Source organism: Convolutriloba macropyga, chromosome 13 (genome assembly GCF_964194025.1).
Source record: "Convolutriloba macropyga chromosome 13, txConMacr16.3, whole genome shotgun sequence".
In the NCBI taxonomy this organism is placed as follows: Eukaryota; Metazoa; Xenacoelomorpha; order Acoela; family Convolutidae; genus Convolutriloba; species Convolutriloba macropyga.
This window is the reverse complement of record NC_134480.1, coordinates 9,181,950-9,207,025: the sequence shown is the minus strand read 5'-3', so window position 1 is coordinate 9,207,025 and position 25,076 is coordinate 9,181,950. Positions and strand designations below refer to the sequence as shown.

General features: G+C 35.1%; 1 protein-coding gene and 25 non-coding genes across 26 annotated transcripts in view; 6 read left to right on the top strand and 20 right to left on the bottom strand.

Annotated features, from left to right (window-relative positions):
• The window catches only part of LOC142352043 (dynein axonemal heavy chain 1-like), a 234,705-nt gene that overhangs the window by 125,789 nt on the left and 83,840 nt on the right, over nt 1-25,076 (top strand).
• Trnaq-cug (transfer RNA glutamine (anticodon CUG)) lies at nt 4,461-4,532 on the bottom strand. Its single transcript has one exon. It is a non-coding gene; the product is annotated as a tRNA-Gln (tRNA).
• Trnaq-cug (transfer RNA glutamine (anticodon CUG)) lies at nt 5,619-5,690 on the bottom strand. The gene has a single exon. It is a non-coding gene; the product is annotated as a tRNA-Gln (tRNA).
• Nucleotides 6,529-6,600, bottom strand: Trnaq-cug (transfer RNA glutamine (anticodon CUG)). Its single transcript has one exon. It is a non-coding gene; the product is annotated as a tRNA-Gln (tRNA).
• On the bottom strand, nt 7,352-7,423 carry Trnaq-cug (transfer RNA glutamine (anticodon CUG)). Its single transcript has one exon. It is a non-coding gene; the product is annotated as a tRNA-Gln (tRNA).
• Trnaq-cug (transfer RNA glutamine (anticodon CUG)) lies at nt 7,765-7,836 on the bottom strand. The gene has a single exon. It is a non-coding gene; the product is annotated as a tRNA-Gln (tRNA).
• Nucleotides 8,589-8,660, bottom strand: Trnaq-cug (transfer RNA glutamine (anticodon CUG)). Its single transcript has one exon. It is a non-coding gene; the product is annotated as a tRNA-Gln (tRNA).
• On the bottom strand, nt 9,002-9,073 carry Trnaq-cug (transfer RNA glutamine (anticodon CUG)). Its single transcript has one exon. It is a non-coding gene; the product is annotated as a tRNA-Gln (tRNA).
• On the bottom strand, nt 9,414-9,485 carry Trnaq-cug (transfer RNA glutamine (anticodon CUG)). Its single transcript has one exon. It is a non-coding gene; the product is annotated as a tRNA-Gln (tRNA).
• Nucleotides 9,826-9,897, bottom strand: Trnaq-cug (transfer RNA glutamine (anticodon CUG)). Its single transcript has one exon. It is a non-coding gene; the product is annotated as a tRNA-Gln (tRNA).
• Nucleotides 10,240-10,311, bottom strand: Trnaq-cug (transfer RNA glutamine (anticodon CUG)). The gene has a single exon. It is a non-coding gene; the product is annotated as a tRNA-Gln (tRNA).
• On the bottom strand, nt 11,477-11,548 carry Trnaq-cug (transfer RNA glutamine (anticodon CUG)). The gene has a single exon. It is a non-coding gene; the product is annotated as a tRNA-Gln (tRNA).
• On the bottom strand, nt 11,891-11,962 carry Trnaq-cug (transfer RNA glutamine (anticodon CUG)). The gene has a single exon. It is a non-coding gene; the product is annotated as a tRNA-Gln (tRNA).
• Nucleotides 12,305-12,376, bottom strand: Trnaq-cug (transfer RNA glutamine (anticodon CUG)). The gene has a single exon. It is a non-coding gene; the product is annotated as a tRNA-Gln (tRNA).
• Trnaq-cug (transfer RNA glutamine (anticodon CUG)) lies at nt 12,717-12,788 on the bottom strand. The gene has a single exon. It is a non-coding gene; the product is annotated as a tRNA-Gln (tRNA).
• Nucleotides 13,108-13,179, bottom strand: Trnaq-cug (transfer RNA glutamine (anticodon CUG)). Its single transcript has one exon. It is a non-coding gene; the product is annotated as a tRNA-Gln (tRNA).
• Nucleotides 13,520-13,591, bottom strand: Trnaq-cug (transfer RNA glutamine (anticodon CUG)). The gene has a single exon. It is a non-coding gene; the product is annotated as a tRNA-Gln (tRNA).
• Trnaq-cug (transfer RNA glutamine (anticodon CUG)) lies at nt 13,935-14,006 on the bottom strand. Its single transcript has one exon. It is a non-coding gene; the product is annotated as a tRNA-Gln (tRNA).
• Nucleotides 14,737-14,808, bottom strand: Trnaq-cug (transfer RNA glutamine (anticodon CUG)). Its single transcript has one exon. It is a non-coding gene; the product is annotated as a tRNA-Gln (tRNA).
• Trnaq-cug (transfer RNA glutamine (anticodon CUG)) lies at nt 15,152-15,223 on the bottom strand. The gene has a single exon. It is a non-coding gene; the product is annotated as a tRNA-Gln (tRNA).
• Nucleotides 15,542-15,613, bottom strand: Trnaq-cug (transfer RNA glutamine (anticodon CUG)). The gene has a single exon. It is a non-coding gene; the product is annotated as a tRNA-Gln (tRNA).
• Nucleotides 18,862-18,933, top strand: Trnaq-uug (transfer RNA glutamine (anticodon UUG)). The gene has a single exon. It is a non-coding gene; the product is annotated as a tRNA-Gln (tRNA).
• Nucleotides 19,489-19,560, top strand: Trnaq-uug (transfer RNA glutamine (anticodon UUG)). The gene has a single exon. It is a non-coding gene; the product is annotated as a tRNA-Gln (tRNA).
• Nucleotides 20,932-21,003, top strand: Trnaq-uug (transfer RNA glutamine (anticodon UUG)). Its single transcript has one exon. It is a non-coding gene; the product is annotated as a tRNA-Gln (tRNA).
• On the top strand, nt 22,377-22,448 carry Trnaq-uug (transfer RNA glutamine (anticodon UUG)). Its single transcript has one exon. It is a non-coding gene; the product is annotated as a tRNA-Gln (tRNA).
• Trnaq-uug (transfer RNA glutamine (anticodon UUG)) lies at nt 23,861-23,932 on the top strand. The gene has a single exon. It is a non-coding gene; the product is annotated as a tRNA-Gln (tRNA).

Below are 25,076 nucleotides of genomic sequence, written 5' to 3'. Positions count from 1 at the left end.
TTCGAAATGGAGAGGATTTTTTAAACCAGACTTTTCTTGACAGCTTTCTGCAGAGTATAACGAAAGAAGTCAATGTAGTTTATTAGGTTCTACCGAGATTTGAACTCGGAGCTTTGGATGCAGGGTCCAAGGTGCTAACCATTTGATCATATAACCTGGATATGCCTGGCTTCTACTCATTTCAATAGGTTTTTCACAGTCCAAGGTGCTAAACATTACATCATATAACCTGGCATTTTCCTGGCTTCTACTCATTTCAATAGGTCTTTCACAGTTTGTTTTTTGATTAAATTAATTCTTTCTTGCGGAAATAGTTCGAATTTTTTGTCTGTTTTAACTCATTTCAATAGACTTTTCAGTTTATTTTATCAATCTATTTACTTCTTTCGGAAATAGTTTGTTTTTTTTTATCCTTTCTATTTGCAGAATTCAGCTTAAATTGTTTTCCGTTGCAGCTATGTTAATTTTATCAATGTCAATTTTCTTGAGTTTTCGCTTTTTCAGGAAATCTATTAAGCCGCTTGCATGCAGAGATTTCACCTTTTAGTTTTCTTTATCTGCTCAATAACTTAGAGTGCTTAGCGTACTGGTCAGGGGGACAAACAAAGAAGATCCAAGTAGAAAATGATTTAGCTCAACGTTCTCGTTCTTTCACGAATGGTCCCTATATTAGTATCTGTTATATTTTGCTGCGCAAGTTTTTAAGCTGACTCTTTTTGATCACTGTTTTCTTGCAGAGTCGGACAAAAAAAATTGAATGTAAATTTTTTAGGTCCTACCGAGAGTTGAACTCGGGTCTTTGGATTCAGAGTCCAAGGTTCTAACCATTGTATAGAACCCTAGACGAGGCTAGAATATTGTGCAGACGTTGCTTAAACTGGTTCTAAAGAATTTGTTTCTACTCATTTCAGTATATTTTTCACTGATTGTTTTATCGATCAATTAACTTCTTTTTTGGGAAATTGTTTACGTTTTCTATGTTTTGTCTTGATGCAGAAGTGAGCTGAAATGTTTTGTCGATTCAGCAATGTCAGTTTATTCAGAGTCAGATTTTCTTCTGATTGTTTATTTTTTTTAACTGTAAGCGCTTGAGCCAGCATGAAAAATTGCAATCTTCAAAATTTGAGACGTTTTCGACCCCTCATTTTCCACTTTTGGAAGAGAGCAGGAACGCTGCAATTTTTAGGTTCTATAGCAAGCCTTGAACTCGGATTTTTGGATTCTATACTCAAGGTGCTAGTAATTGCACCATAGAAACATTTACCTGTCTGCCACTCATTTCAATGGGTTTTTCTTTTTTTTTGGTTTTATCGATCAATTCCTTTTGGGAAATAGTTTTGGTTTTTAATTGTTTTTGTTTCTATCTGCAGAAAATACTAATTTTTGCAGCTACTCATTAACTGAGAGTGCTGAGCGTTCTGGTCAGGGGTACAGAGCGAGAAGACCTTAGATGCAAAATGATTTAGTTCAGTGTTACTGTTCTTTTAAATTAGGGTCCTGATAGTAGGATTTGTTGCTTTTCCTCGGTGTTTTCTTTTCAAATTGAAGTGAATCTTTAAAAGTTTAGACGACTGTTGATCGCTCTTTGCTGAAAACTGAAAGCTGCTTTTTTTAGGTTCTACCGAGACTTGAATTCGGATCTTTGGATACCACGTCCAAGATGCTAACCGTTAACACCATAAAACCATACACGAGGCTGGAATATTTTGCAGATGCTGCTTAAACTGGTTCTAAAGCATTGTTTTCTCATTTCAGTTACTTTTTCACTGATTCGTTTATCGGTCAATGAACTTCTTTCTTTCGAAAATTGTCTAGTTTTTCTATGTTTTTTCTAGATGCAGAATTCATCTCAAACTGTTTGTCGATTAGCAATGTCAGTTTTTTCTAATTCAGATTTTCGTCTGAGTGTTCGTTTTTTTTGCTTGCAAGTCTTGAGCCAGCATGCAAAACTGCAATCTTTAAAACTTGAGACCTTTTTGACCCCTTATTTTCCACTTTTGGAAGAGAACAGGAAAGCTAAAACTTCTAGGTTCTAGCAAGCATTGAACTCGGATCTTTGGATTCACAACTCAAGGTGCTGGCCATTACAACATATAATCATGTGACTGTCTTCTACTTATTTCAATAGGTTTATCACAGTTTTTTGTTTCATCAATCAACTTATTTCCTTTTTGAAATAGTTTAAATTTTCCTGTTTTTTCTTTTTGCCGAATTCAGCTCAAATTGTTTGTCTTTCAATAATATTGATATTTTCAAAGTCAGATGCAGTTTTGAGTGTTAGTTTTTTGGCATGAAAGCTATTGTTGCCCAATGGCATGCAAAAATGACACTTTTTTGCAGCTTTTCATCAACTGATAGTGCCAAGGGTTTTTGTCAGGGGTACAAAACGAAAAGATCCAGATACAATTTGATTTAGTTCGGTGTTACCGTTCTTTTAAAAATAGTCCTGATAGTAGGATCTGTTGCTTTCACTCAGATTTTTTTTCAAATCGAAGTGAATCTTTAAGAAATGAGATGACTTTTGACCGCACTTTACCGGAAATTTAAAGCTGCAATTTTTAGGTTCTACGGAAACTTGAAGTGGGATCTTTAGATTCATAGCTCGAGGTGCTAACCATTATACCATAGAAACATTTACATGTCTGCTACTCATTCAAATAGGTTTTTCTTTATTTTTTTTTCTGTTTTATCGATCAAATAAATTCCTTTTGGGAAATAGTTTTGTGTTTTAATTGTTTTTTTCTATTTGCAGAATTCAGCTCAATCTATTTGTCGTTTCAGCTATGTTATTATTACCAAAGTCAGATATTTTTGATTGTTAGTTTTTTGCATAAACGCTCTGAGCCCGCGTGCATGCAAAATATCTAATTTTTGCAGCTACTCATTACCTGAGATTGCTAAGCGTTCTGGTCAGGGATACCAAAGGAGAAGACCTTAGATGCAAAATGATTTAGTTCAGTGTTACCGTTCTGTTAAAAAGGGCCCTGATAGTAAGATATTTTGGTTTTCCTGGGTGTTTTCTTTTCAAATTGAGGTGAATATTTAAAAATTGAGACGACTGTTGATCGCTCTTTGCTGAATATTGAAAGCTGATTTTTTAGGTTCTACCGAGACTTGCACTCAGATCTTTGGATTCAGAGTCCAGGGTGCCAACCATTACACCATAGAACCATACACAAGGCTGGAATGTTTTGCAGATGTTGCTTAACTGGTTCTAAAGCATTGTTTTCTCACTTCAGTTACTTTTTCACTGATTCTTTTCTCGGTCAATGAACTTCTTTGTTTGGGAAATTGTTCTGTTTTTCTATGTTTTTTCTAGGCGCAGAATTGAGCTCAAACGTTTTTGTCAATTCTGCAATGTTGGTACTTTCATATTCAGATTTTCTTCTGAGTGTTAGTTTTTTTTTGCCTGCAAGCTCTTGAGCGAGCATGCAAAACTGCAGTCTTTAAATGAGACCTTTTTGACCCCTTATTTTCCACTTTTTGAAGAGAACAGGAACGCTGCAATTTTTAAGTTCTAGCAAGCCCTGAACTCGGATTTTTGGATTCTATACTCAAGGTGCTAGGCATTTTACCATAGAAGCTTGTACCTGTCTTCTACTCATTTCAATAAGTTTTTCACATCTTGTGTTATCAATCTATTTACGTCCTTTCGAAAATAGTTCAATTTTTAATTGTTTTTGTTTCTATTTGCAGCATTCAGCTCAGTTTTTTTGTCCTTTCAGCGATGTTAATATTTCCAAAGTATATTTTTGAGTGTTAGTTTTTTTGCAGAAGGCTATTGAGCCCTCTTGCATGCAAAATATCTAGTTTTGCAGCTACTCATTAACTGAGAGTGCTAAGCGTTCTGGTCAGGGGTACAAAATGAGAAGACCGTAGATGCAAAATGATTTAGTTCAGTGTTATCGTTCTGTTAAATCAGGGTCCTGATAGTAGGATCTGTTGCTTTTCCTTTGTGTTTTCTTTTCAAATTGAGTTGAATCTTTAAAAATTGAGACGACTGTTGATCGCTCTTTGCTGAAAATTGAAAGCTGAATTTTTTAGGTTCTACCGCGTCTTGAATTTGGATCTTTGGATTCAGAGTCCAAGGTGCTGACCATTACACCATAGAACCATAGTTGGAGCTGGTATATTTTGCAGATGTTGCTTAAACTAGTTCTAAATCACTTTTTTCCCCTCATTTCAGTTACTTTTTCACTGATTTTTTTATCGGTCAATTAACTTCTTTCTTTCGGAAATTGCTCAGATTTTCTATGTTTTTTCGAGATGCAGAATTCAGCTAAAACTGTTTGTCGATTCAGCAATGTCAGTTTTTTCAAATTCACGATTTTCGTCTGAGTGTTCGTTTTTTTGCCTGCAAGCTCTTGAGCCAGCATGCAAAACTGCAATGTTTAAAACTTGAGACCTTTCTGACCCCTCATTTTCCACTTTTGGAAGAGAACAGGAAAGTTAAAATTTATAGGTTCTACCGAGACTTGAACTCGGATCTTTGCATTCAGAGTCCAAGGTGCTAACCATTACACCATAGAACCATAAACAAGGCTGGAATATATTGCGGATGTTGCTTAAACTGGTTCTAAAGCATCGTTTTCTCATTTCAGTTACTTTTTCACTGATTCTTTTATCGGTCAATGAACTTCTTTCTTTCGGAAATTGTTTAGTTTTTCTCTGTTTTTTCTTGATGCAGAATTCAGCTCAAACTGTTTATCGATTAGCAATGTCAGTTTTTTCTAATTTAGATTTTCGTCTGAGTGTTCGTTTTTTTTGCCTGCAAGCTCTTGAGCCAGCATGCAAAACTGCAATCTTTGAAACTTGAGACGTTTTGACCCCTCATTTTCCACTTTTGTAACAGAACAGGAAAGTTAAAATTTATAGTTTCTAGCGAGCCTTGAACTCGGATCTTTAGATTCACAACTCAAGGTGCTGGCCATTACACTATAGAATCATGTACCTGTCTTCTTTTTATTTCAATAGGTTTTTCACAGTTTTTTGTTTTATCAATCAATTTTTTCCTTTCGCAAATAGTTTAATTTTTTTTTTGTTTTTTTTTTTGCAGAATTCAGCTCAAATTGTTTGTCGTTTCAGTGATACTGATAATTCCAAGGTCAGATGCAGTTTTGAGTGTTAGTTTTTGGCTTGAAAGCTATTGAGCCCAATTGCATGCAAAAATAACAACTTTTTGCAGCTTTTCATGAACTGATAGTGCCAAGCGTTCTGGTCAGGGGTACGAAACGAGAAGATCCAGATGCAATTTGATTTAGTTCATTTTACTTTCTTTTAAAAATAGTCCTGATAGTAAGATCTGTTGCTTTCACTCAGATTTTTTTTTGAAATCGAAGTGAATTTTAAGGCTATTGAGCCCGCTTGCATGCAAAATTTGTAATTTTTGCAGCTACACAGTAACTGAGAGTGCTAAGCGTTCTGGTCAGGGGTATAAAACGAGAAGAACTTAGATGCAAAACGATTTAGATCATTGTTACCGTTCTTTTAGAACAGGGTCCTGATAGTAGGATCTGTTGCTTTTCCTCTGTTTTTTGTTTTCAAATTGAGGTGGATCTTTGAAAAAAATGAGACGACTGTTGATCGCTCTTTGCTAAAATTGAAAGCTGTTATTTCTTAGGTTCTACCGAGACTTGAACTCGGATATTTGGATTCAGAGTCCAATGTGCTAACCATTACACCATAGAACCATACACAAGGCTGGAATAATTTGCAGATGTTTGTAGATGTTTTTGACCCCTCATTTTCCACTTTTCGAAGAGAACAGGAAAGTTAAAATTTATAGTTTCTGGCAAGCCTTGAACTCGGATCTTTAGATTCACAACTCAAGGTGCTGGCCATTACACCATAGAATCATGTACCTGTCTTCTACTTATTTCAATAGGTTTTTCACAGTTTTTTGTTTTATCATTCAAATTTTTTCCTTTCGCAAATAGTTTAATTTTTTTTTGTTTTTTCTTTTTGCAGAATTCAGCTCAAATTGTTTGTCGTTTCAGTGATACTGATAATTCCAAAGTCAGATGCAGTTTTGAGTGTTAGTTTTTGGCATGAAAGCTATTGAGCCCAATTGCATGCAAAAATAACAACTTTTTGCAGCTTTTCATGAACTGATAGTGCCAAGCGTTCTGGTCAGGGGTACGAAACGAGAAGATCCAGATGCAATTTGATTTAGTTCATTTTACTTTCTTTTAAAAATAATCCTGATAGTAGGATCTGTTGCTTTCACTCAGATTTTTTTTGAAATCGAAGTGAACTTCAAGGCTATTGAGCCCGCATGCATGCAAAATTGGTAATTTTTGCAGCTACACAGTAACTGAGAGTGCTAAGCGTTCTGGTCAGGGGTATAAAACGAGAAGAACTTAGATGCAAAACGATTTAGATCATTGTTACCGTTCTTTTAGAACAGGGTCCTGATAGTAGGATCTGTTGCTTTTCCTCTGTTTTTTGTTTTCAAATTGAGGTGGATCTTTGAAAAAAATGAGACGACTGTTGATCGCTCTTTGCTAAAATTGAAAGCTGTTTTTTCTTAGGTTCTACCGAGACTTGAACTCGGATCTTTGGATTCAGAGCCCAATGTGCTAACCATTACACCATAGAACCATACACAAGGCTGGAATATTTTGCAGATGTTTCTTAAACTGGTTCTAAAGCATTGTTTTCTCATTTCAGTTACTTTTTCACTGATTCTTTTATCGGTCAATGAACTTCTTTTCTTCGGAAATTGTTTAGTTTTTCTATGTTTTTTCTTGATGCAGAAATCAGCTCAAACTGTTTGTCGATTAGCAATGTCAGTTTTTTCTAATTCAGATTTTCGGATGAGTGTTCGTTTTTTTGCCTGCAAGCTCTTGAGCCGGCACGCAAAACTGCAATCTTTAAAACTTGAGTCCTTTTGACCCCTCATTTTCCACTTTTGGAAGAGAACAGGAAAGTTAAAATTTATAGGTTCTACCGAGACTCGAACTCGGATCTTTGGATCCAGAGTCCAAGGTGCTAACCATTAGACCATAGAAGCATACACAAGGCTGGAATATTTTGCTGATGTTGCTTAAACTGGTTCTAAAGCATTGTTTTCTCATTTCAGTTACTTTTTCACTGATTCTTTTATCGGTCAATGAACTTCTTTCTATCGGAAATTGTTTAGTTTTTCTATGTTTTTTCTTGACGCAGAATTCAGCTCAAACTGTTTGTCGATTAGCAATGTCATTTTTTTCTAATTCAGATTTTCGTCTGAGTGTTCGTTTTTTGCCTGCAAGCTCTTGAGCCAGCATGCAAAACTGCAATCTTTAAAACTTGAGACCTTTTGACCCCTCATTTTCCACTTTTGGAAGAGAACAGGAAAGTTAAAATTTATAGGTTATACCGAGACTTGAACTCGGATCTTTGGATTCAGAGTCCAAGGTGCTAACCATTACACCATAGAACCATACACAAGGCTGGAATATTTTGCAGATGTTGCTTAAACTGGTTCTAAAGCATTGTTTTCTCATTTCAGTTAGTTTTTCACTGATTCTTTTATCGGTCAATGAGCTTCTTTTTTTCTGAAATTGTTCTGTTTTTCTATATTTCTTCTAGACGCAGAATTGAGCTCAAACGTTTTGTCAATTCTGCAATGTTGGTACTTTAAAATTCGGATTTTCGTCTGAGTGTTTGTTTTTTTGCCTGCAAGCTCTTGAGCCAGCATGCAAAACTGCAATCTTTAAAACTTGAGACCTTTTGACCCCTCATTTTCCACTTTTGGAAGAGAACAGGAAAGTTAAAATTTATAGGTTCTACCGAGACTTGAACTCGGATCTTTGGATTCAGAGTCCAAGGTGCTAACCATTACACCATAGAACCATACACAAGGCTGGAATATTTTGCAGATGTTTCTTAAACTGGTTCTAAAGCATTGTTTTCTCATTTCAGTTACTTTTTCACTGATTCTTTTATCGGTCAATGAACTTCTTTTTTTCGGAAATTGTTTAGTTTTTCTATGTTTTTTCTTGATGCAGAAATCAGCTCAAACTGTTTGTCGATTAGCAATGTCAGTTTTTTCTAATTCAGATTTTCGGATGAGTGTTCGTTTTTTTGCCTGCAAGCTCTTGAGCCAGCACGCAAAACTGCAATCTTTAAAACTTGAGTCCTTTTGAACCCTCATTTTCCACTTTTGGAAGAGAACAGGAAAGTTAAAATTTATAGGTTCTACCGAGACTCGAACTCGGATCTTTGCATCCAGAGTCCAAGGTGCTAACCATTAGACCATAGAAGCATACACAAGGCTGGAATATTTTGCTGATGTTGCTTAAACTGGTTCTAAAGCATTGTTTTCTCATTTCAGTTACTTTTTCACTGATTCTTTTATCGGTCAATGAACTTCTTTCTATCGGAAATTGTTTAGTTTTTCTATGTTTTTTCTTGACGCAGAATTCAGCTCAAACTGTTTGTCGATTAGCAATGTCAGTTTTTTCTAATTCAGATATTCGTCTGAGTGTTCGTTTTTTTGCCTGCAAGCTCTTGAGCCAGCACGCAAAACTGCAATCTTTAAAACTTGAGTCCTTTTGACCCCTCATTTTCCACTTTTGGAAGAGAACAGGAAAGTTAAAATTTATTGGTTCTACCGAGACTTGAACTCGGATCTTTGGATTCAGAGTTCAAGGTGCTAACCATTACACCATAGAACCATACACAAGGCTGGAATATTTTGCAGATGTTTCTTAAACTGGTTCTAAAGCATTGTTTTCTCATTTCAGTTACTTTTTCACTGATTCTTTTATCGGTCAATGAACTTCTTTCTATCGGAAATTGTTTAGTTTTTCTATGTTTTTTCTTGACGCAGAATTCAGCTCAAACTGTTTGTCGATTAGCAATGTCAGTTTTTTCTAATTCAGATATTCGTCTGAGTGTTCGTTTTTTTTGCCTGCAAGCTCTTGAGCCAGCATGCAAAACTGCAATCTTTAAAACTTGAGACCTTTTGACCCCTCATTTTCCACTTTTGGAAGAGAACAGGAAAGTTAAAATTTTTAGGTTCTACCGAGACTTGAACTCGGATCTTTGGATTCAGAGTCCAAGGTGCTAACCATTACACCATAGAACCATACACAAGGCTGGAATATTTTGCAGATGTTTCTTAAACTGGTTCTAAAGCATTGTTTTCTCATTTCAGTTACTTTTTCACTGATTCTTTTATCGGTCAATGAACTTCTTTTTTTCGGAAATTGTTTAGTTTTTCTATGTTTTTTCTTGATGCAGAAATCAGCTCAAACTGTTTGTCGATTAGCAATGTCAGTTTTTTCTAATTCAGATTTTCGGATGAGTGTTCGTTTTTTTGCCTGCAAGCTCTTGAGCCAGCACGCAAAACTGCAATCTTTAAAACTTGAGTCCTTTTGACCCCTCATTTTCCACTTTTGGAAGAGAACAGGAAAGTTAAAATTTATAGGTTCTACCGAGACTCGAACTCGGATCTTTGGATTCAGAGTCCAAGGTGCTAACCATTACACCATAGAACCATACACAAGGCTGGAATATTTTGCAGATGTTTCTTAAACTGGTTCTAAAGCATTGTTTTCTCATTTCAGTTACTTTTTCACTGATTCTTTTATCGGTCAATGAACTTCTTTTTTTCGGAAATTGTTTAGTTTTTCTATGTTTTTTCTTGATGCAGAAATCAGCTCAAACTGTTTGTCGATTAGCAATGTCAGTTTTTTCTAATTCAGATATTCGTCTGAGTGTTCGTTTTTTTGCCTGCAAGCTCTTGAGCCAGCATGCAAAACTGCAATCTTCAAAACTTGAGACCTTTTGACCCCTCATTTTCCACTTTTGGAAGAGAACAGGAAAGTTAAAATTTATTGGTTCTACCGAGACTTGAACTCGGATCTTTGGATTCAGAGTTCAAGGTGCTAACCATTACACCATAGAACCATACACAAGGCTGGAATATTTTGCAGATGTTGCTTAAACTGGTTCTAAAGCATTGTTTTCTCTTTTCAGTTAGTTTTTCACTGGTTCTTTTATCGGTCAATGAACTTCTTTTTTTTCTGAAATTGTTCTGTTTTTCTATGTTTCTTCTAGACGCAGAATTGAGCTCAAACGTTTTGTCAATTCTGCAATGTTGGTACTTTCAAATTCAGATTTTTGTCTGAGTGTTTGTTTTTTTGCCTGCAAGCTCTTGAGCCAGCATGCAAAACTGCAATCTTTAAAACTTGAGACCTTTTGACCCCTCATTTTCCACTTTTGGAAGAGAACAGGAAAGTTAAAATTTTTAGGTTCTACCGAGACTTGAACTCGGATCTTTGGATTCAGAGTCCAAGGTGCTAACCATTACACCATAGAACCATACACAAGGCTGGAATATTTTGCAGATGTTTCTTAAACTGGTTCTAAAGCATTGTTTTCTCATTTCGGTTACTTTTTCACTGATTCTTTTAGCGGTCAATGAACTTCTTTTTTTCGGAAATTGTTTAGTTTTTCTATGTTTTTTCTTGATGCAGAAATCAGCTCAAACTGTTTGTCGATTAGCAATGTCAGTTTTTTCTAATTCAGATTTTCGGATGAGTGTTCGTTTTTTTGCCTGCAAGCTCTTGAGCCAGCACGCAAAACTGCAATCTTTAAAACTTGAGTCCTTTTGACCCCTCATTTTCCACTTTTGGAAGAGAACAGGAAAGTTAAAATTTATAGGTTCTACCGAGACTCGAACTCGGATCTTTGGATCCAGAGTCCAAGGTGCTAACCATTAGACCATAGAAGCATACACAAGGCTGGAATATTTTGCTGATGTTGCTTAAACTGGTTCTAAAGCATTGTCTTCTCATTTCAGTTACTTTTTCAATGATTCTTTTATCGGTCAATGAACTTCTTTTTTTCGGAAATTGTTTAGTTTTTCTATGTTTTTTCTTGATGCAGAAATCAGCTCAAACTGTTTGTCGATTAGCAATGTCAGTTTTTTCTAATTCAGATTTTCGGATGAGTGTTCGTTTTTTTGCCTGCAAGCTCTTGAGCCAGCACGCAAAACTGCAATCTTTAAAACTTGAGTCCTTTTGACCCCTCATTTTCCACTTTTGGAAGAGAACAGGAAAGTTAAAATTTATAGGTTCTACCGAGACTCGAACTCGGATCTTTGGATCCAGAGTCCAAGGTGCTAACCATTAGACCATAGAAGCATACACAAGGCTGGAATATTTTGCTGATGTTGCTTAAACTGGTTCTAAAGCATTGTCTTCTCATTTCAGTTACTTTTTCACTGATTCTTTTATCGGTCAATGAACTTCTTTCTATCGGAAATTGTTTAGTTTTTCTATGTTTTTTCTTGACGCAGAATTCAGCTCAAACTGTTTGTCGATTAGCAATGTCAGTTTTTTCTAATTCAGATATTCGTCTGAGTGTTCGTTTTTTTTGCCTGCAAGCTCTTGAGCCAGCATGCAAAACTGCAATCTTCAAAACTTGAGACCTTTTGACCCCTCATTTTCCACTTTTGGAAGAGAACAGGAAAGTTAAAATTTATTGGTTCTACCGAGACTTGAACTCGGATCTTTGGATTCAGAGTTCAAGGTGCTAACCATTACACCATAGAACCATACACAAGGCTGGAATATTTTGCAGATGTTGCTTAAACTGGTTCTAAAGCATTGTTTTCTCTTTTCAGTTAGTTTTGCACTGGTTCTTTTATCGGTCAATGAACTTCTTTTTTTTCTGAAATTGTTCTGTTTTTCTATGTTTCTTCTAGACGCAGAATTGAGCTCAAACGTTTTGTCAATTCTGCAATGTTGGTACTTTCAAATTCAGATTTTTGTCTGAGTGTTTGTTTTTTTGCCTGCAAGCTCTTGAGCCAGCATGCAAAACTGCAATCTTTAAAACTTGAGACCTTTTGACCCCTCATTTTCCACTTTTGGAAGAGAACAGGAAAGTTAAAATTTTTAGGTTCTACCGAGACTTGAACTCGGATCTTTGGATTCAGAGTCCAAGGTGCTAACCATTACACCATAGAACCATACACAAGGCTGGAATATTTCGCAGATGTTGCTTAAACTGGTTCTAAAGCATTGTTTTCTCATTTCAGTTAGTTTTTCACTGATTCTTTTATCGGTCAATGAACTTCTTTTTTTCTGAAATTGTTCTGTTTTTCTATGTTTCTTCTAGACGCAGAATTGAGCTCAACCGTTTGTCAATTCTGCAATGTTGGTACTTTCAAATTCAGATTTTCGTCTGAGTGTTTGTTTTTTTTTGCCTGCAAGCTCTTGAGCCAGCATGCAAAACTGCAATCTTTAAAGCTTGAGACCTTTTGACCCTTCATTTTCCACTTTTGGAAGAGAACAGGAAAGTTAAAATTTATTGGTTCTACCGAGACTTGAACTCGGATCTTTGGATTCAGAGTTCAAGGTGCTAACCATTACACCATAGAACCATAAACAAGGCTGGAATATATTGCGGATGTTGCTTAAACTGGTTCTAAAGCATCGTTTTCTCATTTCAGTTAGTTTTTCACTGATTCTTTTATCGGTCAATGAACTTCTTTTTTTCTGAAATTGTTCTGTTTTTCTATGTTTCTTCTAGACGCAGAATTGAGCTCAAACGTTTTGTCAATTCTGCAATGTTGGTTCTTTCAAATTCAGATTTTCGTCTGAGTGTTTATTTTTTTGCCTGCAAGCTCTTGAGCCAGCATGCAAAACTGCAATCTTTAAAAGTTGAGACCTTTTGCCCCTCATTTTCCACTTTTGGAAGAGAACAGGAAAGTTAAAATTTATAGGTTCTACCGAGACTTGAACTCGGATCTTTGGATTCAGAGTCCAAGGTGCTAACCATTGCACCATAGAACCATACACAAGGGGGGAATATTTTGCAGATGTTGCTTAAACTGGTTCTAAAGCATTGTTTTCTCATTTCAGTTACTTTTTCACTGATTCTTTTATCGGTCAATGAACTTCTTTCTATGTTTTTTTCTTGATGCAGAATTCAGCTCAAAGTGTTTGTCGATTAGCAATGTCAGTTTTTTCTAATTCAGATTTTCGTCTGAGTGTTCGTTTTTTTTGCCTGCAAGCTGTTGAGCCAGCATGCAAAACTGCAATCTTTAAAACTTGAGACCTTTTGACCCCTCATTTTCCACTTTTGGAAGAGAACAGGAAAGTTAAAATTTATAGGTTCTACCGAGACTTGAACTCGGATCTTTGGATTCAGAGTCCAATGTGCTAACCATTACACCATAGAACCATACACAAGGCTGGAATATTTTGCAGATGTTTCCTAAACTGGTTCTAAAGCATTGTTTTCTCATTTCAGTTACTTTTTCACTGATTCTTTTATCGGTCAATGAACTTATTTTTTTCGGAAATTGTTTAGTTTTTCTATGTTTTTTCTTGACGCAGAATTCAGCTCAAACTGTTTGTCGATTAGCAATGTCAGTTTCTTCTAATTCAGATTTTCGTCTGAGTGTTCGTTTTTTTGCCTGCAAGCTCTTGAGCCAGCATGCAAAACTGCAATCTTTAAAACTTGAGACCTTTTGACCCCTCATTTTCCACTTTTGGAAGAGAACAGGAAAGTTAAAATTTATAGGTTCTACCGAGACTTGAACTCGGATCTTTGGCTTCAGAGTCCAAGGTGCTAACCATTACACCATAGAACCATACTCAAGGCTGGAATATTTTGCAGATGTCGCTTAAACTGGTTCTAAAGCATTGTTTTCTCATTTCAGTTAGTTTTTCGCTGATTGTTTTATCGGTCAATGAACTTCTTTTTTTCTGAAATTGTTCTGTTTTTCTATGTTTCTTCTAGACGCAGAATTGAGCTCAAACGTTTTGTCAATTCTGCAATGTTGGTACTTTCAAATTCAGATTTTCGTCTGAGTGTTCGTTTTTTTGCCTGCAAGCTCTTGAGCCAGCATGCAAAACTGCAATCTTTAAAACATGAGACCTTTTGACCCCTCATTTTTTCCACTTTTGGAAGACAACAGGAAAGTTAAAATTCATAGTTTCTACCGAGACTTGAACTCGGATCTTTGGATTCAGAGTCCAAGGTGCTAACCATTACACCATAGAACCATACACAAGGCGGGAATATTTTGCAGATGTTGCTTAAACTGGTTCTAAAGCATTGTTTTCTCATTTCAGTTACTTTTTCACTGATTCTTTTATCGGTCAATGAACTTCTTTTTTTCTGAAATTGTTCTGGTTTTCTATGTTTCTTCTAGACGCAGAATTGAGCTCAAACGTTTTGTCAATTCTGCAATGTTGGTACTTTCAAATTCAGATTTTCGTCTGAGTGTTCGATTTTTTGCCTGCAAGCTCTTGAGCCAGCATGCAAAACTGCAATCTTTAAAACTTGAGACCTTTTGACCCCTCATTTTCCACTTTTAGAAGCGAACACGAAAGTTAAAATTTATAGGTTCTACCAAGACTCGAACTCGGATCTTTGGATCCAGAGTCCAAGGTGCTAATCATTAGACCATAGAAGCATACAAAAGGCTGGAATATTTTGCTGATGTTGCTTAAACTGGTTCTAAAGCATTGTTTTCTCATTTCAGTTACTTTTTCACTGATTCTGTTATCGGTCAATGAACTTCTTTCTATGTTTTTTCTTGATGCAGAATTCAGCTCAAACTGTTTGTCGATTAACAATGTCAGTTTTTTCTAATTCAGATTTTCGTCTGAGTGTTCCTTTTTTTGCCTGCAAGCTCTTGAGCCAGCATGCAAAACTGCAATCTTTAAAACTTGAGACCTTTTGACCCCTCATTTTCCACTTTTGGAAGAGAACAGGAAAGTTAAAATTTATAGGGTCTACCGAGACTTGAACTCGGATCTTTGGATTCAGAGTCCAAGGTGCTAACCATTACACCATAGAACCATACACAAGGCTAGAATATTTTGCAGATGTTGCTTAAACTGGTTCTAAAGCATTGTTTTCTCATTTCAGTTAGTTTTTCACTGATTCTTTTATCGGTCAATGAACTTCTTTTTTTCTGAAATTGTTCTGTTTTTCTATGTTTCTTCTAGACGCAGAATTGAGCTCAAACGTTTTGTCAATTCTGCAATGTTGGTACTTTCAAATTCAGATTTTCGTCTGAGTGTTCGATTTTTTGCCTGCAAGCTCTTGAGCCAGCATGCAAAACTGCAATCTTTAAAACTTGAGACCTTTTGACCCCTCATTTTTTCCACTTTTGGAAGACAACAGGAAAGTTAAAATTTATAGGTTCTACCGAGACTTGAACTCGGATCTTTGGATTCAGAGTCCAAGGTGCTAACCATTACACCATAGAACCATACACAAGGCGGGAATATTTTGCAGATGTTGCTTAAACTGGTTCTAAAGCATTGTTTTCTCATTTCAGTTACTTCTTCACTGATTCTTTTATCGGTCAATGAACTTCTTTCTATGTTTTTTTCTTGATGCAGAATTCAGCTCAAACTGTTTGTCGATTAACAATGTCAGTTTTTTCTAATTCAGATTTTCGTCTGAGTGTTCCTTTTTTTGCCTGCAAGCTCTTGAGCCAGCATGCAAAACTGCAATCTTTAAAACTTGAGACCTTTTGACCCCTCATTTTCCACTTTTGGAAGAGAACAGGAAAGTTAAAATTTATAGGTTCTACCGAGACTTGAACTCGGATCTTTGGATTCAGAGTCCAAGGTGCTAACCATTACACCATAGAACCATACACAAGGCTGGAATATTTTGCAGATGTTGCTTAAACTGGTTCTAAAGCATTGTTTTCTCATTTCAGTTAGTTTTTCACTGATTCTTTTATCGGTCAATGAACTTCTTTTTTTCTGAAATTGTTCTGCTTTTCTATGTTTCTTCTAGACGCAGAATTGAGCTCAAACGTTTTGTCAATTCTGCAATGTTGGTACTTTCAAATTCAGATTTTCGTCTGAGTGTTCGTTTTTTTGCCTGCAAGCTCTTGAGCCAGCATGCAAAACTGCAATCTTTAAAACTTGAGACCTTTTGACCCCTCATTTTCCACTTTTGGAAGAGAACAGGAAAGTTAAAATTTATAGGTTCTACCGAGACTTGAACTCGGATCTTTGGATTCAGAGTCCAAGGTGCTAACCTTGGATAAAAACGAAAAATGTATACCATGAACCTCCCCACTCATCTCCCCAGTGTCCCCGTAAGGCACCTTGGACTTTGAATCCAAAGATCCAAGTTCAAATTTCGGTAGAACATAAAGAAGGACACATTTCCATGCGTCCAATTCTGCGAAAAGAGCTTTCAAAAAATTCCGATTTTTAAAAATTCACTTCATTTTCAAAACTTACATTCAGGAAAAATCAACTGATACTATTTTAGGGATCATTTTTAAAAGAACTAGAACATTGTTCTAATACTTTTTCTTCCTAAATCCTCTTTGTTTGTCCCGCCGTACGCTAAGCACTTTGAATTATTGAGAAGCTGCAAAAACCAAAAAGGTGAGATTTTTTGTTGCAAGCGGGTGCAATAGCTTTCATTAAAAAACGAACACTCAAAAAATCTGACCTTGAAAATATTAACATCAGTGAATCGACATACAATTTGAGCTAAGTTTTCGGAAAAGAAAGGATAAAAAGCAACTGTTTCCAAAAGGGAAAGTAAAATGATGCATAAAACAAACGGTGAAGAACCCTTAAATTAGTAGAAGTAGACGACAGGCACATGGCTCTATGGTGTAATGGGTACCACTTTGTAATTTGAATCCAAAGATCCGAGTTCAAATCTCGGTAGAAGTTAATCACTCTAAGTTAATGAGAAGCTGCAAAAAACAAAAAATTAGATTTTTTTTTCGCCAGCGGGCTTAATAGCTTTCATGAGAAAAATAACACCAAAAAACTGACTTTGAAAATATTAACATCGCTAAAACAAGAAACAATTTGAGCTAAGTTTTACAAATAGAAAGGATAAGCAAAAAATATTTCCGATCAGAAGAAGTAAAATGATTGATAAAAGATCTGTAAAAAACCTATTGAAATGAGAAGAAGCCAGGCACAAAAATTTATGGTGTAATGGGTAGCACCTTGTACTTTGAACCTAAAGATCCCGGTTCAGGAGTTGCTAGAATTTCAGCCCTCCTGTTTTCCGTAAAATCTGCAAAAATAGGGAGTCACAACCACTCTCAACTTTTAAAGATTGCAAGCTGGCTCAAGAGCTTGCAGGTAAAAAGAACGAAGACTCTAGCTTTAAAAGAAGAACTAGCTTTCATGAGAAAAACAACACTAAAAAATATGACCTTGAAACTATTAACATCATTGAAGACATAAATAGGGGATCACAACGAGTCTCAGCTTTCAAAGATTGCAAGCTGGCTCAAGAGCTTGCAGGTAATAAAAAACGAAGACTCGAAAAATCTGACTTAAAAAATACTAAAATTTCTGAAACGATAAACAATTCGAGCTCAATTTAGCAAATGAAAAAAACATAGAAAAACAGCGAAAAACATATTGAAATGAGTGGATGCCAGCCATATGATTCTATGGTATAATAGTTAGTATCTTGGACTTTGAATCCAAAGATCCGAGTTCAAATCTCGGTAGAACCTTACAAAGCACACATTTCTTTTTTTGTACAATTCTGCGAAAAGAGCTTTCAAAGAGAAACGGATTTCTCAAAATTCGTTTCCTTTTCAAAATCTAAACTGAGAAAAATTCAACAGATACTATTTTAGTGACGATTTATTAGAGAACGAGATCATTGTGCTAAATCAGGTTATATTCTATTCATATTTTCTTTAATTGTCACCCCTTACGCTAAGCACTCTAAGTTAATGAGAAGCTGCAAAAACCAAAAAATTAGAATTTTTTCTTGCCAGCGGGCTTAATAGCTTTCATGAGAAAAAGGACACTAAAAAACTGACTTGGAAAATTTTAACATCGCTGAAACAACAAACAATTTGAGCTAAATTTTACAAATACAAATGATAAACAAAAAATATTTCCGAACAAAGGAATTAAAATGATCGATGAAACAAACTGTGAAAAACCTATTGAAATGAGTAGAAGCCAGGCACAAAAATTTATGATGTAATGGGTAGCACCTTGTGCTTTGATTCCAAGGATCCCAGTTCAAGAGTTACTAGAATTTCAGCCCTCCTGTTCTCAGTAAAAACTGCAAAATTAGGGAGTCACAACCTTTCTCAACTTTTAAAGATTGCAAGCTGGTTCAAGAGCTTTCAGGTAAAAAAACGAGTACTCAAAAAGTCTGAGTTTAAAAATGCTAAAAGTGCTGAAACGATAAACAATTTGAGCTCAGATTTGCAAATGGAAAAAACATAGAAAAACAGTGAAAAACATATTGAAATGAGTAGACAACCTTCACATGATTAGCACCTTGGACTTTGAATCCAAAGATCCGAGTTCAAATCTCGGTAGAACAAGAAGAAGCACACATTTCCTTTTTTCGTCCAATTCTGCGAAAAGAGCTTTCAAAAAGAAACGGACTTCTAAAAATTCCTTTCCTTTTCAAAATTTACACTAACAAAAATTCAACAGATACTATTTTAGTGACGATTTATTAAAGAACGAGAACATTGTGCTAAATCAGGTTCTTTTCTATCTGTATTTTTTTTATTTGTCACCCCGTACGCTAAGCACTCTAAGTTAATGAGAAGCTGCCAAAACTAAAAAATTTAGAATTTTTTCTTGCCAGCGGGCCCAATAGCTTTCATGAGAAAAACAACACTAAAAAAATATGACCTTGAAACTATTAACATCATTGAAGACAATAATAGGGGATCACAACCAGTCTCAACTTTTAAAGACTGCAAGCTGGCTCAAGAGCTTGCAGGTAATAAAAAACGAAGACTCAAAAAATCTGACTTAAAAAATACTAAAATTTCTGAATTGATAAACAATTTGAGCTCAATTTAGCAAATAGTAAAAAACATAGAAAAACAGTGAAAAACCTATTGAAATGAGTGGATGCCAGTCACATGGTTTTATGGTGTAATGGTTAGCACCTTGGACTTTGAATCCAAAGATCCGAGTTCAAATCTCGGTAGAACAAGAAGAAGCACACATTTCCTTTTTTCGTCCAATTCTGCGAAAAGAGCTTTCAAAAAGAAACGGACTTCTAAAAATTCCTTTCCTTTTCAAAATTTACACTAACAAAAATTCAACAGATACTATTTTAGTGACGATTTATTAAAGAACGAGAACATTGTGCTAAATCAGGTTCTATTCTATCTATATTTTCTTTAATTGTCACCCCTTACGCTAAGCACTCTAAGTTAATGAGAAGCTGCAAAAACCAAAAAATTAGAATTTCTTGCCAGCGGGCCCAATAGCTTTCTTGAGAAAAACAACACTAAAAAAATATGACCTTGAAACTATTAACATCATTGAAGACAATAATAGGGCGATCACAACCAGTCTCAACTTTTAAAGATTGCAAGCTGGCTCAAGAGCTTGCAGGTAAAAAAAAACGAAGACTCAAAAAATCTGACTTTCAAAATACTAAAATTTCTGAATTGATGAACAATTTGAGCTCAATTTAGCAAATAGAAAAAAAACATAGAAAAACAGTGAAAAACCTATTGAAATAAGTAGATGCCAGTCACATGGTTCTATGGTGTAATGGTTAGCACCTTGGACTTTGAATCCAAAGATCCGAGTTCAAATCTGGGTAGAACCTAAAGAATCACACATTCTCCTTTTTCGTCCAATTGTGCGAAAAGAGCTTTGAAAGAGAAACGGATTTCTAAAAATTCACTTCCTTTTCAAAACTTACACTGAGAAAAATTCAACAGATACTATTTTTGGAACCATTTATTAAGGAACAAGAACATTGTGCTATATCACGTTCTATCTAAATTTTCTTTGTTTGTCCCCCGTACGCTATGCTAAGTTAATGAGAAGCTGCAAAAAATTAGAAATTTTTCTTGCCAGCGGGCTTAATATCTTTCATGAGAAAAAGAAAACTAAAAAACTGACTTTGAAAATTTTAACATTGCTGAAACAACAAACAGTTTGAGCTAAATTTTACAAATACAAATGATAAACAAAAAAAATTTCCGAACAAAGGAATTAAATTGAGCGATGAAACAAACTGTGAAAAACCTATTGAAATTAGTAGAAGCCAGGCACAAGAACTTATGGTGTAATGGGTAGCACCTTGTACTTTGAATTAAAGATCCCAGTTCAAGAGTTGCTAGAGTTTCAGCGCTCCTGTTCTCCGTAAAAATTGCAAAATTAGGGAGTCACAACCATTCTCAACTTTTAAAGGTTGCAAGCTGGCTCAAGAGCTTTCAGGTAAGAAACGAAGACTCAGAACGTCTGACTCTAAAAATACTAAAAATGCTGAAACGATGAACAATTTGAGCTCAGATTTGCAAATAGAAAAAACATAGAAAAACAGTGAAAAACATATTGAAATGAGTAGACAACCTTCACATGATTAGCACCTTGGACTTTGAATCCAAAGATCCGAGTTCAAATCTCGGTAGAACAAGAAGAAGCACACATTTCCTTTTTTCGTCCAATTCTGCGAAAAGAGCTTTCAAAAAGAAACGGACTTCTAAAAATTCCTTTCCTTTTCAAAATTTACACTAACAAAAATTCAACAGATACTATTTTAGTGACGATTTATTAAAGAACGAGAACATTGTGCTAAATCAGGTTCTATTCTATCTATATTTTCTTTAATTGTCACCCCTTACGCTAAGCACTCTAAGTTAATGAGAAGCTGCAAAAACCAAAAAATTAGAATTTCTTGCCAGCGGGCCCAATAGCTTTCTTGAGAAAAACAACACTAAAAAAATATGACCTTGAAACTATTAACATCATTGAAGACAATAATAGGGCGATCACAACCAGTCTCAACTTTTAAAGATTGCAAGCTGGCTCAAGAGCTTGCAGGTAAAAAAAAACGAAGACTCAAAAAATCTGACTTTCAAAATACTAAAATTTCTGAATTGATGAACAATTTGAGCTCAATTTAGCAAATAGAAAAAAAACATAGAAAAACAGTGAAAAACCTATTGAAATAAGTAGATGCCAGTCACATGGTTCTATGGTGTAATGGTTAGCACCTTGGACTTTGAATCCAAAGATCCGAGTTCAAATCTGGGTAGAACCTAAAGAATCACACATTCTCCTTTTTCGTCCAATTGTGCGAAAAGAGCTTTGAAAGAGAAACGGATTTCTAAAAATTCACTTCCTTTTCAAAACTTACACTGAGAAAAATTCAACAGATACTATTTTTGGAACCATTTATTAAGGAACAAGAACATTGTGCTATATCACGTTCTATCTAAATTTTCTTTGTTTGTCCCCCGTACGCTATGCTAAGTTAATGAGAAGCTGCAAAAAATTAGAAATTTTTCTTGCCAGCGGGCTTAATATCTTTCATGAGAAAAAGAAAACTAAAAAACTGACTTTGAAAATTTTAACATTGCTGAAACAACAAACAGTTTGAGCTAAATTTTACAAATACAAATGATAAACAAAAAAAATTTCCGAACAAAGGAATTAAATTGAGCGATGAAACAAACTGTGAAAAACCTATTGAAATTAGTAGAAGCCAGGCACAAGAACTTATGGTGTAATGGGTAGCACCTTGTACTTTGAATTAAAGATCCCAGTTCAAGAGTTGCTAGAATTTCAGCGCTCCTGTTCTCCGTAAAAATTGCAAAATTAGGGAGTCACAACCATTCTCAACTTTTAAAGGTTGCAAGCTGGCTCAAGAGCTTTCAGGTAAAAAACGAAGACTCAGAACGTCTGACTCTAAAAATACTAAAAATGCTGAAACGATAAACAATTTGAGCTCAGAGTTGCAAATAGAAAAAACATAGAAAAACAGTGGAAAACATATTGAAATGAGTATACAACCTTCACATGATTAGCACCTTGGACTTTGAATCCAAAGATCCGAGTTCAAATCTCAATAGAACCTGAAGAAGCACACATTTCCGTTTTTCGTCCAATTCTGAGAAAAGAGCTTTCAAAAAGAAACGGATTTCTAAAAATTCACTTCCTTTTCACAATGTACACTTACAAAAATTCAACAGATACTATTTTAGTGACGATTTATTAAAGAACGAGAACATTGTGCTAAATCAGGTTCTTTTCTATCTGTATTTTCTTTATTTGTCACCCCGTACGCTAAGCACTCTAAGTTAATGAGAAGCTGCAAAAACTAAAAAATTTAGAATTTTTTCTTGCCAGCGGGCCCAATAGCTTTCATGAGAAAAACAACACTAAAAAAATATGACCTTGAAACTATTAACATCATTGAAGACAATAATAGGGGATCACAACCAGTCTCAACTTTTAAAGACTGCAAGCTGGCTCAAGAGCTTGCAGGTAATAAAAAACGAAGACTCGAAAAATCTGACTGAAAAAATACTAAAATTTCTGAATTGATAAACAATTTGAGCTCAATTTAGCAAATAGTAAAAAACATAGAAAAACAGTGAAAAACCTATTGAAATGAGTGGATGCCAGTCACATGGTTCTATGGTGTAATGGTTAGCACCTTGGACTTTGAATCCAAAGATCCGAGTTCAAATCTCGGTAGAACCTAAAGAATCACACATTCTCCTTTTTCGTACAATTATGCGAAAAGAGCTTTTTCGTACAATTATGCGAAAAGAGCTTTGAAAGAGAAACGGATTTCTAAAAATTCACTTCCTTTTCAAAACTTGCACTGAGAAAAAATCAACAGATACTATTTTAAGGACATTTTATTAAGGAACGAGAACATTGTGCAATATCAGGTTCTATCTAAATCTTCTTTGTTTGTCCCCCCGTACGCTATGCACTCTAAGTTAATGAGAAACTGCAAAAAACAAAAAATTAGATTTTTTTTTCGCCAGCGGGCTTAATAGCTTTCATGAGAAAATGAACACTAAAAAACTGACTTGGAAAATTTTAACATCGCTGAAACAACAAACATTTTGAGCTAAATTTTACAAATACAAATGATAAACAAAAAATATTTCCGAACAAAGGAATTAAAATGATCGATGAAACAAATTGTGAAAAACCTATTGAAATGAGTAGAAGCCAGGCACAAGAATTTATGGTGTAATGGGTAGCACCTTGTACTTTGAATCTAAAGATCCCAGTTCAAGAGTTGCTAGAATTTCAGCGCTCCTGTTCTCCGTAAAAATTGCAAAATTAGGGAGTCACAAACATTCTCAACTTTTAAAGGTTGCAAGCTGGCTCAAGAGATTTCAGGTAAAAAACGAAGACTCAGAACGTCTGACTCTAAAAATACTAAAAATGCTGAAACGATAAACAATTTGAGCTCAGAGTTGCAAATAGAAAAAACATAGAAAAACTGTGGAAAACATATTGAAATGAGTAGACAACCTTCACATGATTAGCACCTTGGACTTTGAATCCAAAGATCCGAGTTCAAATCTCGGTAGAACCTCAAGAAGCACACATTTCCTTTTTTCGTCCAATTCTGAGAAAAGAGCTTTCAAAAAGAAACGGATTTCTAAAAATTCACTTCCTTTTCAAAATGTACACTTACAAAAATTCAACAGATACTATTTTAGTGACGATTTATTAAAGAACGAGAACATTGTGCTAAATCAGGTTCTATTCTATCTATGTTTTCGTTATTTGTCACCCCGTACGCTAAGCACTCTAAGTTAATGAGAAGCTGCAAAAACTAAAAAATTGAGAATTTTTTCTTGCCAGCGGGCCCAATAGCTTTCATGAGAAAAACAACACTAAAAAAATATGACCTTGAAACTATTAACATCATTGAAGACAATAATAGGGGATCACAACCAGTCTCAACTTTTAAAGACTGCAAGCTGGCTCAAGAGCTTGCAGGTAATAAAAAACGAAGACTCAAAAAATCTGACTTAAAAAATACTAAAATTTCTGAATTGATAAACAATTTGAGCTCAATTTAGCAAATAGGAAAAACATAGAAAAACAGTGAAAAACCTATTGAAATGAGTGGATGCCAGTCACATGGTTTTATGGTGTAATGGTTAGCACCTTGGACTTTGAATCCAAAGATCCGAGTTCAAATCTCGGTAGAACAAGAAGAAGCACACATTCTCCTTTTTCGTCCAATTGTGCGAAAAGAGCTTTGAAAGAGAAACGGATTTCTAAAAATTCACTTCCTTTTCAAAACTTACACTGAGAAAAATTCAACAGATACTATTTTTGGAACCATTTATTAAGGAACAAGAACATTGTGCTATATCACGTTCTATCTAAATTTTCTTTGTTTGTCCCCCGTACGCTATGCTAAGTTAATGAGAAGCTGCAAAAAATTAGAAATTTTTCTTGCCAGCGGGCTTAATAGCTTTCATGAGAAAAAGAAAACTAAAAAACTGACTTTGAAAATTTTAACATCGCTGAAACAACAAACAGTTTGAGCTAAATTTTACAAATACAAATGATAAACAAAAAATATTTCCGAACAAAGGAATTAAATTGAGCGATGAAACAAACTGTGAAAAACCTATTGAAATTAGTAGAAGCCAGGCACAAGAACTTATGGTGTAATGGGTAGCACCTTGTACTTTGAATTAAAGATCCCACTTCAAGAGTTGCTAGAATTTCAGCGCTCCTGTTCTCCGTAAAAACTGCAAAATTAGGGAGTCACAACCATTCTCAATTTTTAAAGATTGCAAGCTGGCTCAAGAGCTTTCAGGTAAAAAACGAAGATTCAGAAAGTCTGACTCTAAAAATAATAAAAATGCTGAAACGCTAAACAATTTGAGCTCAGATTTGCAAATAGAAAGAACATAGTAAAACAGTGGAAAACATATTGAAATGAGTAGACAACCTTCACATGATTAGCACCTTGGACTTTGAATCCAAAGATCCGAGTTCAAATCTCGGTAGAACCTGAAGAAGCACACATTTCCTTTTTTTCGTCCAATTCTGAGAAAAGAGCATTCAAAAAGAAACGGATTTCTAAAAATTCACTTCCTTTTCAAAATGTACACTAACAAAAGTTCAACAGATACTATTTTAGTGACGATTTATTAAAGAACGAGAACATTGTGCTAAATCAGGTTCTATTCTGTCTATATTTTCTTTATTTGTCACCCCGTACGCTAAGCACTCTAAGTTAATGAGAAGCTGCAAAAACTAAAAAAATTTAGAATTTTTTCTTGCCAGCGGGCCCAATAGCTTTCATGAGAAAAACAACACTAAAAAATATGACCTTGAAAC